This window comes from Halichoerus grypus, chromosome 10, assembly GCF_964656455.1.
Source record: "Halichoerus grypus chromosome 10, mHalGry1.hap1.1, whole genome shotgun sequence".
NCBI classification, from domain to species: Eukaryota; Metazoa; Chordata; class Mammalia; order Carnivora; family Phocidae; genus Halichoerus; species Halichoerus grypus.
Genome location: NC_135721.1, coordinates 125,763,289 through 125,777,803, shown reverse-complemented (window position 1 = coordinate 125,777,803; position 14,515 = coordinate 125,763,289). Strand labels below are relative to the sequence as shown.

The 14,515-nt window shown below is 43.9% G+C and overlaps 1 long non-coding RNA gene across 2 annotated transcripts in view; it reads right to left on the bottom strand.

Moving 5' to 3' along the window:
• Positions 1-14,174, bottom strand: part of LOC118533599 (uncharacterized) — a 16,433-nt gene extending 2,259 nt beyond the window's left edge. Inside the window, exons 1-3 of one of the 2 annotated variants that reach the window (XR_013441535.1) lie at positions 13,856-14,174; positions 5,690-6,655; positions 2,907-3,034 (exon numbers count right to left, since the gene is read on the bottom strand). This is a non-coding gene — a long non-coding RNA (uncharacterized LOC118533599). Of the gene's footprint in view, positions 1-2,906; positions 3,035-5,689; positions 7,324-13,855 lie in introns of those variants that run through there. The other variant, XR_013441534.1, reaches the window with a different exon arrangement.
• Positions 14,175-14,515: the final 341 nt, after the last annotated feature.

The following is a 14,515-nucleotide window of genomic DNA, read 5'->3' as shown; positions in this document are numbered from 1 at the left end:
GAGTCAGGCACTTAACCAACTGGCCACCCAGGTGCCCTGATTTATTTATTTTTCAAAGTAAGCTCCATGCCCAATGTGGGGCTTGAACTCACAACCCTGAGATCAAGAGTCACATGCTCTACTGACTGAGCCAGCCAGACACCCCTCAAACTTTATTGGAAGAAGGCACCTCAGGTGCCCCCGGCTGGCTCAGTCGGTTAAGTGTCTGACTCTTGGTTCCGCTCTGGTCGTGATCTCAGGGTCGTGAGATTGAGTCCCATGCCGGGCTATGCTCTGACCGAGGAGTCTGCTTGGGATTTTCTCTGCCCCTCCCCCTGTTTGCATGTGCTCTCTCTCTCCCCCCACACCCCAAATAAATAAATAAATCTTCAAAATTAAAAAAAGAAAGAAGGCACCTCAGAACAAGAACAGGCTGTAATGAAAGAGAAACAATCAGACAATAGGAAAAGGTTTCTAGAGATTAGAAATATGGTTACTGAAAAAAATGTTATGCCCGTGAATATGCTGAAAAATAGAAGAAACATGGCCAAAGACCAAATTAGTGTATGGAAATATCAGAGCAAGGAAATCCTTCAGAATATGGAGCTGAAATTTTTCAGCAAAAAAGTGCTTGAAAAAAATTTTTTTAAGTGCTTTAGACCTCCATTTCCATATCAAACACGCCTAACCCTTCTAACAAAAATGAATTCAAGATGTATGCCAGAAAAATGAAAATGGAAACCAAAACAAGCAAAAAGGCATGGTATGCAAGAGACGGTGGAATTAAGCTAAGAATGCATGACATATGGGCAGCAGGCCCAGGGAGACAGAAGAACAAGAAATTAGAACATGAAGTCAACAGGCTCTATGAAAAATAACATAAAGAACGAAGTCCGTTTTTTTCCACTCAAATTATATTACTAAGGACCTAGATGTTCTAAAAGCAGAAGGTAAAGAAATGCATCTCTTCTATCAATGAGGATTTTAAATACTCTCTCTGGGAATTTGGTGTGGGGAATTGGTTACACTCGTTATGGAAAATCCGAGAAGCCAGCAGAAGACCAAGAGGCAGCCAGGGATTAGGGACAGCGGTTGGCAGTGGAGTGCTGGTAAAGGGTCAACTGGCTCTTGGAAAGAAGCCTTGATTTGTTGTGTGTTCCAGTTGGGGGGGATGTAAATACTCCTTCCATGGCCAATTTCAAGCTGCCAGCATGAGGCCACCGAGCATGGAGAAGGAAAGAGAGGCGCACAATCGCTTCCTGTGAGCTGGGACGGGCCAGCTCTAGCACGCTGTTGGTAGAAAAGTGCCACCACACTCGGGGACAGTGGGAAATCTAACTGCAGCCCTGGGATCAGGGCTACTTGGTAGAAGATGGAACCACAGAAGAAGCTCTACTTCCCTTTCTGTGACAGCTGTTCTGTAGTGGGAAATAGTCACATAATTTTATTATTATATATGCTGTGTATTCAAAGTTTCGAATCAACAACCATCACAACATAATCTTACTACACTGCCTACTATGTCCCAGGCAACAGTTCTAGGTCCCAGGGAGATGGAAGCGACAAGATGAAGTCCCTATATTAATACATCAGAATTTGTTAATTCATTCACCAACTAATGGGCATTTGGGTTGTTTCCAGTTTGGGGCTACAGTGAAAAAAAAAGAATTCGTACAGGAATATATGGAGTGCCTGGGTGGCTCAGCGGGTTAAGCATCCAGCTCTTGGTTTTGGCTCAGGTCATGATCTCAGGGTCGTGAGATCAAGCTTGGCATCATGCTCAGCGGGGAGTCTGCTTGAGATTCTCCCTCTGCCCCTCCCCCACTCGCTCTCTGTCTCTCTGTCTCTCTCTCTCAATAATAAAATAAAGAAATAAATGCTTTCTTTTGTGGTTAGTGCTTATGGTGTCCTGTCTAAAAGATCTCCGTCCATCTGAACAGGGTCCTGTATTTTCTTCTAGTAGTTTCTAATTTTAGCTTTTATATTTAGGTCTATGATCTCTCTTGAATATTTTTCATGTATAGTGTGAAGTGGGAGTTGAGTTCATCTTTTTCAGTATGAATATCCAATTGTTCCAGCAACATTGGTTGAAAAACAAAACTTTTTTCCCTCACTGAATTACCTTAATGCTTTGATTAAAAATCACTTGGCCATAGATGTGTTAGTCTAAACTGGCCTCTCTATTCTCTTCCATTGAACTGTCTATCCTTACTTCTTTTACCTTTTGAAACATGCAAATTGGCCCAGGGTACTCTCTCACACAAACAAAATAGGCCTTTTCGTACAACAAGTATTTTCTGAGCCTAGTCTGTGCCAGTCAGCAGGAATATAATGGTGTTCAAGACTCAACATTTTCCTTTTTCCTCATGGTGCTTGGGGTAGTAAACATCTGCTGGTTTTGCCTGCTCATAATACTCTCCTCTTCCTCAAGCAACAGGTTCTCAGTTCTCCACTGGGGACCCACAGTCTGCCCACCCTCATCCCATGTGGTTCAGATGAAGCTGACCTCAACATCCCTCTCCCAAGGTAAACACACAACCCAGGCTTGGCCAATGAGCACCAGCACGAGGACATTTTTGTAGAACCACCAGGAAGATGTAGTTTTCTTTCCTCTCTTGTTTTTTGTTTGTTTGTTTGTTTTGTTTTCTGAGAAAGAGCGAGTGTTGGGGGGAGGGCAGAGGGAGAGAGAGAATCCCAAGCAGGCTCCACGCTGATCAAGGAGCCTGACACGGGGCTCCATCCCACAACCCTGAGATGATGACCTGAACCAAAGCCAAGAGTCGGATGCCCAGCCGATTGAGCCACCCAGGCGCCCCTTTCCTTTGTCGTTTCTGTAGTTGGCAAGCTGAAGGGAGCCACTGCTGCCTGAGATTGATGCCAATATGGAGGGCATCAGAGTTGGTAGGTGGAGACTGACAGATACTCACCATTTGAGCACCTGGTCCCAGCTGTGCTTGAAGCTGATGAAACTCCCGGGCTTTCCTATTCTGTGAGTCAATGAACTATTCTTCTTTTTTTAACTTAAGGCTGTTCGAGTTGAACCTACTTCCCCCTGCTAAACATAAAGGAATTAATACAAGCAATAGGAAAAAAGGCAAAGTCAACATGGGCATCTCAGGGAATTTCCCTGGTCAACTTTCGAGGCAATTCTTATTTAATTCCATTCATCTTGGATACCTCAGTCCAGCCCCTCTGTCCAATCAATCAACAAGTCCCTAGAGAGCAGTATTTTTCACACTGAGGATTATGACCCACTAGTGAGTCATGAAATGAATGTAATGGGTTATGGCCAGCAGTTTGTTTGTTTTTTTTTTAATGAAAGAGAATGGAATAAAAGGAATAGAAAATATCAGAGGGCATTGCATGTTGTAAGGCTAAGTATTTTATAAAACTTTTCTTTCTGCTGTATGCATGTGTGTAGTATACATTAAAGGTATTTCTCCCTATGAGATGCAGTGAGTTTGAAAACCACCACTGGAGAGAAATTGGTGGCAAACACTATGGGTTGCCTACCCAATGCCACGCCCCTTCTTTAAAAAAAAAAATGGGGGGCGGAGCGCCTGGGTGGCTCAGTCGTTAAGCGTCTGCCTTCGGCTCAGGTCGTGATCCCAGGGTCCTGGGATCAAGTCCCACATCGGGCTCCCTGCTCTACGGGAGGCCTGCTTCTCCCTCTCCCCCTCCCCCTGCTTGTGTTCCCTCTCTCGCTGTGTCTCTCTCTGTCAAATAAATAAATAACATCTTTAAACAAATAAATAAATAATTTTTTAAAAAAATAAAAAAATTTTTAAAGATATTATTTATTCATTTGAGAGAAGAGAGAGACAGACAGCACAAGCTGAGGGGGGAGGAGGGAGAAGCAGACTCCCCGGGGAGCAGGGAGCCCAATGCAGGGCTCCATTCCAGGACCCCGGGATCATGACCTGAGCCGAAGGTTGACGCTTAACCAACTGAACCACCCAGGCACCCCTCCCCTCCTTTCTGTTTGCTAAGAGAACTTTGGTTTTGTTCTTGAATGGAAGCAGCCATGTGTTTATGGGGAGGTGGAGCTGAGTGGAATCAGGGATGGTGGTAAGTCTCTTCATAGCCTGGGAGTGAGTTTTGATTGATCCATGCCAGTGGTTTTCAAAGTGTGGTCCAAGAACCCCTGAGAGTCTCTGAGACCCTTTCAGGAGGTCCATGAGGCCCTCCTTTTTGCAACAACGTATCTGTGTGAGGCCAGAATTTCTTTATATATTTAAAGCAAAACAACATATCACAATGGATTAAATGCAGGAGAAAGTAGAATCCAGCTTCTTCTATTAAGTCAGACATTAAAAAGATAAAGAAAAATGTAAAACAATGTCACTTTTTCCACTAATTATTGTTTGGGGGGAAATGCCATTTTTCACTAAAAAACTTATTATTTAAGTTAACATGTAAAGGGTAATTTTAAGTGAATTAATGAACGCATATATTTTAATTTTTCAGTTTTACCTTCTAAAACAGCAACCATCAGTCAATATAACCACAAAAACCAAAGCTCTTTGGGGTCATTATAATATTTAAGAGTTTGAAAACCACAAACGTAAGCCAGTCATGGTTGTCTCCTACCCTTTACCAGTGATTTTATCAGGAATATGGTACAATTCTAGAAAATGGAACTTTTTTTTTTTTTTTTTAAAGATTTTATTTATTTATTTGAGAGACAGAGAGAATGAGAGACAGAGAGCATGAGAGGGGGGAGGGTCAGAGGGAGAAGCAGACTCCCTGCCAAGCAGGGAGCCCGATGCGGGACTCGATCCCGGGACTCCAGGATCATGACCTGAGCCGAAGGCAGTCGCTTAACAACTGAGCCACCCAGGCGCCCTAGAAAATGGAACTTAAAATCTGCTGAGGACTTCTGCAAAAGTGTTCCTTCTAGGGAAAAAAAGAAGAGCTGCATAGGAGGAAACAGTCCCTGTCCTTTTACTAGGTTAATGTGCACGCAATGTGATGCCTAGAGCTGTGGCAGCCATCTTGCAGCTATGAGGTTACAAGGCTGAGGACAAAGTCTGCACACTGAGGACAGCAGAATGAGGAGATGGAAAGAATATGCGTTCTTGAAGATAGTGTTGAACCTCTGTCTGTATCCACCAGCACAAGACCACCTATCTCTGGATTTCTTGTTTTGTGAGATAATAAATCTCTCCCCCACTAGATTGTAAGATCCATTAGGCAGAGTTTTGCCTTAATTTGGGGTTTTTAACTATTTTAATCACTGCCCTACACCAGCACCTAGAACAGAGCCAGGAACATAGTAGGTAATAGGTAAATGTTTGTTGAATAAATGGATGACTCCATTGAATTATCCATGAATAAAAAGTTGTTGTTGGATTTTGATGTTGTTACTTATAGCCAAAGAATCCTACTCGAATCAAGTGTCCAACACTACTCCAATTTCCATCTGTGGGGATCTTTTTCAGAGATCCTCTTCAATAACCTCCTTCCATCAATCAGCATCCCAACCTATGCTGGGCATGACCTAATTATAACCCCACAACACTAAGGGATTATCTCTGTTTGAGCAATTCTGCCCCCACACACACACACATTTTTTTTTTTTTTTTAACTGCCTCCACTAGAGGTAGGGGTTAGAGACTTATTAGTTTGGGTACAATATCCCGGCTGCTATAACAAAGAGACCTTGAGTTATTGGCTCAAACAAAATCAAGTTTATTTTTCTCGCACTTACCAATCCAGACTTAGGTGGTTCTAAGGTAGTAGCATTGACAAACTCAACGCACAATTTCAATCTCCATGTCCAAGGTAGCTGCACTAGCTCCTGCCATCACATCTGTATCCCAGCCAGTGGTAAAGGGCAGGAGAAAGGGCAAAGAGGGAACATATCCATTTCGCTTAATGGCATGTTCTGAAATGAGCTTGCATCATTTCTGCTCATATCTCACATAAGCTCTCATAAACATCTCAGAACTTGGTTACGTGAACACTTAGATCCAAAAAAAAAAAAAAGAAAAAGGTCAGAAATGTAGTCATCAACTGGACAATCCTGTGCCAGCCAAAACTCATGAGTTCTTTTATTAAAGAAAGAAGGAGAAAAGAAGATATTAGTGGTCAAGCAGCTGTCTTTGCTATGTTCGGTTTGGTTTGATTTGTATTTGTATCCTCAGAGCCTCAAACAAGGCTTGACACATGGTAAATGTTGAGGAAACATTTAAAGAAAGAAATAATAAAGGAAACAAACAAACAAACAAAAAAAAAAAACCCCAGAATCCAACCCTTAATCTGAAGAGAACTCAGATGAAGCATTAATGTACCACAGACAACACAAAACAACACTTGCTGGGGGTGCTAGATCAATTAATATGGTCTCTAAGGTAAACCATTTTCTCTGGTTCCACAAGACCCCTCAACCTCTCATTTCCACAGAAGCTAATTCTCTCTGGTCTGTGACCCACTCTATGGGGCAAAATCTCTCCATGGCCCTTCACCTGTGTTCACTTTCTAATGGACCAAAAAATCAGTGACAACAATAGAGAGTAGCGGGACACTTGCAACCTTCATGAACTCAGAGACCCATGTAGATTCAGCCTTGGAGATGTCACGTTCAACAGGGGCGCCTGGCTGGCTCAGTCGGTGGAGCATGTGAATCTTGATCTAGGGGTGGTGAGTTCAAATCCCATGTTGGGTGTAGAGATTACTAAAAAATAAATAAATAAACTTTTAAAAAAAAAGAGAAACAGTTCAACAGCCAAAAGATATTAAAAAGGAATTGCATTTCCCATGCACATCTCTTAAGAACATTACAAGAAATTCACAGCAATACTAATTAGAGGTCCTTGTCCTTTCTTACCTCTCCCTCCCCACCCCCCCACTCCTTTCAACTGCTCCAGGGCCTGGCTTGCCAAGCCCTGCATTCATCAGCTAGCCTATGCTCTTCCCCTCCCTCCTCTCAGCCTGTTAGATGAGAGGCTCTCAAAGGTCTGAGGACCAGCAGGAGTAGCATTATCTGGGAGTTTGTTTGAAATATAAATCCTTGGGCCCAGACCTATTCAATGGGAATCTCTGCAGTAGGACCCAGGTGACCCTTAGCCACAATAAAGTCCAAGGAGCACCTGACCTGGCTCACTGATTTACAACTTTGGCTGCACATCTTGACAGTTTAGCAAAATCTGGGGGCACCTGGGTGGCTCAGTCGGTTAAGCAACCGACTCTTGGCTTTGGCTCAGGTCATGATCTCAGGGTTATGAGATCGAGTCCTGCATCAGGCTCCATGCTCAGTGGGGAGTCTGCTTGGGATTCTCTACCTTCCTTCTCCCTCTGCCTCTCTCTCTCAAATAAAAATTTAAAAATCTTTAAAAAGAAAGAAAGAGAAAGAGAGAGGAAGGAAGGAAGGAAGGAAGGAAGGAAGGAAGGAAGGAAGGAAGGAAGGAAAGAAGCGAATCCTCTGATGGGTCCAGCTTGGGTCATGTGTCCAGCCCTGAACCAGTCACAGTGGCCAGATGAACAGTGTCCTCTGATTCACTAACTGCCGCCCCGACCCGCACCCCCCCACCCCACCCCCTCACCCCCCACCTCCCTCCACCCCTGCACATGTTCACAGCAGAAGTTAAACCCAGATGTGGCTGTAGAGGAACCAAATGGAATGACAATGAAGGTGGGATAGTCCACTTAAGGGATGCTCAGCAGGTGAAAATACAGTTGGCAGCTCCATGCTCCCCCTCTGTCTCCTAGCTCCTTCTCCGCATCATAAAAGTCCGAGGAAACCAACGGGCAAAGGCAATCTCCTTTGAGGGCCTCAATTGCCCAGCAGGCAAAGACTGAATGCTTTCCTGTGGGGCCAGGGATGCTGTAAGCTACTTATATTAATTATTTAGTCACATACATTAATATGGAAGATTCTGGATATATTTTGGGGGAAATTCTGAATAATTCATACTTGAATCATAATGCATACATATTATAATGCCAGATAAGTGGGAAATTATACACCAGAAACACTGTTCATGCAAATATGCAGCTTTACCTTCTGCACGAAGAAGCCATCACGGATTAATTGATAATGAGGAAGCCAATGCAATAGTAATTCTAATTCTGTACTTAGTTCTGTTTAATTGATTATAATGAACTGAAAGTAAGTTTATGATTTAAAGTTTTTGTACATGTATATTATGTACATGTACATAATTTTACATACAATTATTTTTTTTTAAGATTTTATTTATTTGAGAGAGAGAGAATGAGAGAGAGAGAGAGAGCGCACATGAGAGAGGGGAGGGTCAGAGGGAGAAGCAGGCTCCCCACTGAGCAGGGAGCTCAATGTGGGACTCGATCCCGGGACTCCAGGATCATGACCTGAGCCAAAGGCAGTCACTTAACCAACTGAGCCACCCAGGCATCCCTTTACATACAATTATAAGAGGGACCATATCATACATATTGAGGGGTTTTCCTTTTCTAGTGAAATCGTTCTGTTTTTTCTCTTCCTTTTTCTGGCTGGCTTCTCCCTCTTCTTTTCTCCTTTTCCTCTCCCTTCCTCACCTCTAGTTCATATACTCCCATCTTTTTCTCCATGTGATTTTATACAAAGACATGTCCACAGATATATTTGGGTACATATAGATATACAAACACGCATACATCCACACACACATTTACATAAGATCATGTTATCCTCATTTTTCTGCACCCTGCTTTTCTCATTTAACAGTATCACATGAGAATCTGTCCAGGTGACCCGGCAGAGAGCATTTCAGTGATGGTGCACTGTGGGATGTTCCAGCATGTAGCGTGGCTACACCATGCGGTGTTCAACCATTCCCTATGGATGGATATTTACTTTGTTTGCCGTTTTTAATTTTTTTTAAGTAAGCTCTACACCCAACGTGGGGCTTGAGCTCATGACCCTGAGATCAAGAGTTGCATGCTCCACTGACTGAGCCAGCCAGGCACCCCCTTTGTTTGCCATTTTTGCCACTGTGAACAATACTGTCTAAATCTTCTTTCATGTATATCCTTACGTTGGTTCCTAAGAATGGAACCTATTCCATGGAAATGTTAAAATGTTGGGGCTCCTGGGTGGCTCAGTGGGTTAAGCGTCTGCCTTTGGCTCAGGTCATGATCTCAGGGTCCTGGGATCGAGCCCCACACCCAGCTCCCTGCTTACTGGGGAGCCTGCTTCTCCCTCTCCCTCTACCTGCCGCTCCACCTGATTGTGCTCTCTCTCTGTGTCAAATGAATAGATAAAATCTTTAAAGAAAAAAGAAATGTTAAAATGTTAAAAGATACTGGGGTACCTAGCTGGCTCAGTCAGTGGAGCATGCAACTCCTGATCCCAGGGGTTGTAAGTTTGAGCCCCACGTTGGGTGTAAAGATTATTTACATAAATAAATAAAGCTTTTTAAAAAAATGTTAAAAGATAACTACCTAAGGGCTGTAACAAGATACAAACGTATAAGGATTTTCTCATCTGGCCACCGGCAATAACTCTTATGGTTCTTCTTTTTCCTTTCCTTCCTTCCTCTCCCCCACCTCCTTCAAAATTAAGGTGAATTTCCCATGATGTAAAAATAACCATCGGTGGTATTTGGCACAATCACAGTGTTATACCACCATCACCTAGTGAATCACGGACGTCTAAAATATTTCCATCTCCCTAAAAGGAAGCCTCACACCTGTTAGTGTCCCCCGGTATGCCCCTCTCCTTCTGCGCCCCTCCCCCCCCCCCCCCCCCCGCCATCATTAATCTGCTTTCCGTCTCTGTGGATTTGCCTATTCAGGGCACTTCATGTGAATGGCACCCTTACAGGAAGCATGGGACTTCTTTCCCTCCGAGTGTGTTCAGCGTTCCTGCACACCATAGCATGTATGAGTACTCCATTCCTTCCTGGGACTGAGTAACCTTCCAACAGCCGCCTAGAACACCTGCTGTTCAGTTGATAGACATTTGGGTTGTTTCTTCCCTTTTTTGGCTTTTGTGAATAGTGGTGCCATGAACATTTGTCTGTTCAAGTATCTGTCTGAATACCAGCCTTCACTTCTTTCGGGTATATCCCTAGGAGTGGAATTGGTCATGAGGTAATTTTATGTTTAACTTTTTGAGGAAGTGCCAAACTGTTTTCCACAGCGGCTGCACCATTTTACATTCTCATAAACAGTGCACGAAGGTCTGTTTTCTCTCCGTATAAAGATTTTAGTCATTGGATTAGGACCCACCCTAATCCAGTATGACCTCACTTTAATTTAATTACATTTAATTTAATTACCCTATTTCCAAAGAAGGTCACATTTACAAGGAGGAGGATTAAGACTTGAACCTATCTTTTGGGAAGGCACAGTTCAACCCACAATAGGGTATAATACCTTTTAGGACACAGGAAATAGAAGCAGCTATTGAGAACCATAACTAATTCAAGATAACACCACTAACAACGTGTCTTTTCCTTAAATTGTAGGAATCTCAGCTATTTATGCAAAGGCAAGGCCATCAAGCATTGAGTGGCAGCCAGATGGTCTTGGCAGAACACCGGTGTGGATAAGTTGGCTAATTTTAGTTCATGAATACTGCATTTTAATAGCCCTTAATAACTCACGTAGTGAATTACTATTAAGTCTCCTGTGGATGTATATAGACATGAAAAATTATTTCAGTGTCCATCATTTAGGTGCAAGAAGTAAAGGAAGGACAAGAGATTTCAATATTCCAAACACTGTGGATTTTCTGACTTTTCTTGCGGCAGATCTAGCCAATGGGCTGAGCCCGCAACTGCTCTCAACCTTTGACTCTCTTCTTCCTCCTATTTTGGAAGCTGGAAAGCGCTTCTGCTGCTGTGGTTGCCAACTATGCTGTTGGATTTCCAGGAATATGTTCGTTTTCCTGATAGAAGGGACAGATGCAACTGGCTCCAGCCCTTCCCCTACCTCTTCCTGCCTTGAACGCTGACGCGATGCCTGGTGCGGCTGCAGCCAGATTGCTGCACCATGAGGGCAAGGCCAAGATGATCAAGAGTACCTGGCTCTGGTACCATTCACCCAGCGACAGCAGCTACCTACTTCCAGATTCCTTGTTTTGGAAGAAAATGTAAGCCACTCTTCATCGGGTTGTCTGCTGTTGATAGCCGCACCCCCCCCCGCCCCCGCCCCGATCTAAGTGATTCATTTCTTATGCTACTTAGACACAACGGTACAATGACATAATTACATTTGTGATTTCATTTTGCTTGGCAATTCAAAAGCCAATTCCCCAAAGCCAAATCTTAATGGGCTCCTTGAGAGTTGGTGCCCCCAGGATTTCTTTTTTAATGAATTGGAAATTCAGGACTTAAAAATAGAGATAAAAACAAATCAGACACCCCCCTCTCCCCCACATCACAGAGGCTGATCTTCAAAGGGACCACCTAAGTGCTGTGGGGGGCCAATTACACCTGTATTACCCAGGTGGCTTTTTTCTCTTCTTATCCAGGACTATAAAGGGATCCCTGAATTCTGTAGGGACTCAGACAGCCCACTGCCAACAGTCAGGTGCTTTTAATCTCTCCTCAAGTGCTGCAGAGCACGCACAGATGCTTCCACGATTGGTTCAAAATCTTATTCTTCATGCTCTTTTGGCACCTCTGGGGCAACATAAATTCTTCCGGACTGTTGTCAGAAGTGTAGACTGAAACAATCTTTTGGAAAGAAATTTAGCAAGATTTCTCAAAATTACAAATAAAGAGAACCTCTCTCCACCACTTGGCCGCATAGGCACATGACCTGGGCGATCAGATGGTTCTGTCCAGGAGTTTCAGTTCTCCAGCCCGTGATGCCAAGAGAAATGTACAGAGCATTTGGATCTACCCTGCACATGATAACTGGGCATACTCAGGCAGGGGCAGCTACAGATGGAGTGGCAGCAACATTCACCTGCGCAGAATTTCCACGCTTAGCCTCCCTCATTTCCTGATGGTCTTTATCCTTCCTACTGATTCTATAAGCACCTGCCCTTCCCCGCATATCCTTCCCATAAACCCCTCTGCAGCTGAGGTTAGCCGGCAGGGGTCTCTGTTGCTTGCCGTCAAGAGCCGTGGCTGATAGAGCTTATATATGCCAGGGACTCTCTAGGAAGTGACAAGAGAAACTAGTTATGTGGCTGTCCCTAAAGAAGGTGACAGGGGCACGGGTTGGAGGGGAAAAGGACACTGCCTCTCTGGTCTGCTAGACCTCTGGTAAAAAATTAAATACAGCGGGGCCACTTGGGTGGCTCAGTCGGCTAAGCATTTGCCTTAGGCTCGGGTCATGGTCTCGGGGTCCTGGGATCGAGCCCTGCATTGGGCTCCCTGCTCAGCGGGGAGCCTGCTTCTCCCTCTCTTTCTCTGTGTGCTCTCTCTCAAATAAGTAAATAAAATTAAAAAAAAAAATCAAATACAGGGGTGCCTGGGTGGCTCAGTCGTTAAGCAGCTGCCTTCGGCTCAGGTCATGGTCCCAGGGTCCTGGGATCGAGCCCCGCATCGGGCTCCCTGCTCAGCGGGAAGCCTGCTTCTCCCTCTCCCACTCCCCCTGCTTGTGTTCCCTCTCTCGCTGTGTCTCTCTCTGTCAAATAAATAATAAAAATCTTAAAAAAAAAAAATCAAATACAGGGACACCTGAGTGGCTCAGTTGGTAGAGCATGTGACTCCTGAGTTCAAGCCCCACGTTGGCATAGAGCTTACTTAAAAAAGTATAAAAAAATCAGATACACATATTACTTTCTTATGAATAAAAAAATCCAAAGGCATGGGGCACCTGGCTGGCTCAGTCAGTAGAACATGCGACTCTTGATTTTGGGGTTGTAAGTTCAAGCCCCACGTTGGGTGTAGAGATTACTTAAAAATAAAATCAGGGGCACTTGGGTGGCTCAGTCAGTTAAGCATCTGCCTTCAGCTCAGGTCATGATCCCAGGGTCCTGGAATTGAGCCCCGCATCGGGCTCCCTGCTCAGCGGGGAGTAAACTTCTCCCTCTCCTCCTGCTCCCCGCTGCCTGTGCTCTCTCTCTGTCTCTCTCTCTGGCAAATAAATAAATTAAATCTTCAAAATAAATCAAATATTAGGGGCTCCTGGGTGGCTCAGTCGATTAAGGATCTGCCTTCAGCTCAGGTCATGATCCCAGAGTCCCAGGATCGAGCCCTGCATTGGTCGCCCTGCTCAGCAGGGAGTCTGCTTCTCCCTCTGCCCGTCACCTCCTCATGCTGTCTCTCCCTCTCAAAGAAATAAAGTCTTTAAAAAAAATTAAAATAAAATAAAATCTTTACAAAAAACCCAAAGGCCAAATAAAATAATCAAATTTTACTTTTAGGGCAAATCATTGTCAAATGGATGGCACTAGGGGTGCCAAGCTGACTCAGTCATATGAGCATGGGACTCTTGATCTCAGGATCGTGAGTTCGAGCCCCACATTGGGTGTAGAGATTACTTATATAAAAAAATAAATAAACTAAAAAAAAAAATGGACGGCACTAATGTGCTCATCCTTAGGATTTCTCAGTACCACACTTTTCATAAAAATAAACACAAAGGAAAACATCCCTAGAAAGCTGCAGAAGAGAAAGTCTTATACCTGCTTGTCTCATTTCTAACCCTCTAAGGGGAATATGGTGGGGTTTTAAGTTACCTTCCTAGTTTAATGAGGGTTACCTGATTGTCAGAGCAAAACGAACAAAAACTACAATGAAGGAGCTTACATATATCTTAGCCTTAGGATTTGAATTTAGCAAAAGGAATTTTTAAAGCCCATTTTCTTATTTATGAGCCTTCCCAGTACTATTTCATCTGAACTCCTGGAGAACTCGTAGGAGTATTTATCACTGGGTGGCCACTTCTCGTGTCTAATTTATTCCCACATGTGCACTCACTCATTCATTCAACAAACATTTGTTCTGTGACTTACCATGCTTGGCGGCAGGATGGATGGGGCAAGGGCTGTTATTAAGTCTGAATTCTTTTGGTTGTGGCTTTCCTAAGCCCAACTCAAATCAGTCTCAAAAGAGAATGAGGGGCTCCTGGCTGGCTCAGTTGGTAGAATATGCAGCTCTTGAGCTCAGAGTCCTAAGTTCAAGCCCCACACTGGGTGCGGAGCCTACTTTAAAAAAAATTTAAATTAATAAATAAATTAATTTAAAAAAACAGAAAATGAATTTATTGGCTTATGTCACTATAAGCTTCAGTGCATATCCACTTCAGGCATGGCTGGTTCCAGGGACACAAGCAACAACATCATGGTTTAGTCATCTTTCAGCTGAGTTGGCTCAAATTTGGCCTAGCTTCTTCAGTCCTGGGCCTTCACTTGATTGGCTGGGAGCTGGAAGGTGATTTGGCCAGTGCTCGGTCACATGGTCAAACCAGGAAGTGAGAGAGCAAGGTCACGCTCATCTGAGTCACGTGCATTGAGATTGGCCATGGTTCCCCAAAAGAAACCTAGCGTCCAGTGACTGGAAGAAGGAAGAATGGATCTGGCCTTGCAAAAACAACAGATGTCCATTTATAGGTGTAACAAAGATGAACAAAATACCTTTGGGGGACTATAGAAGCCCCCATTGCAGCTGGTGGG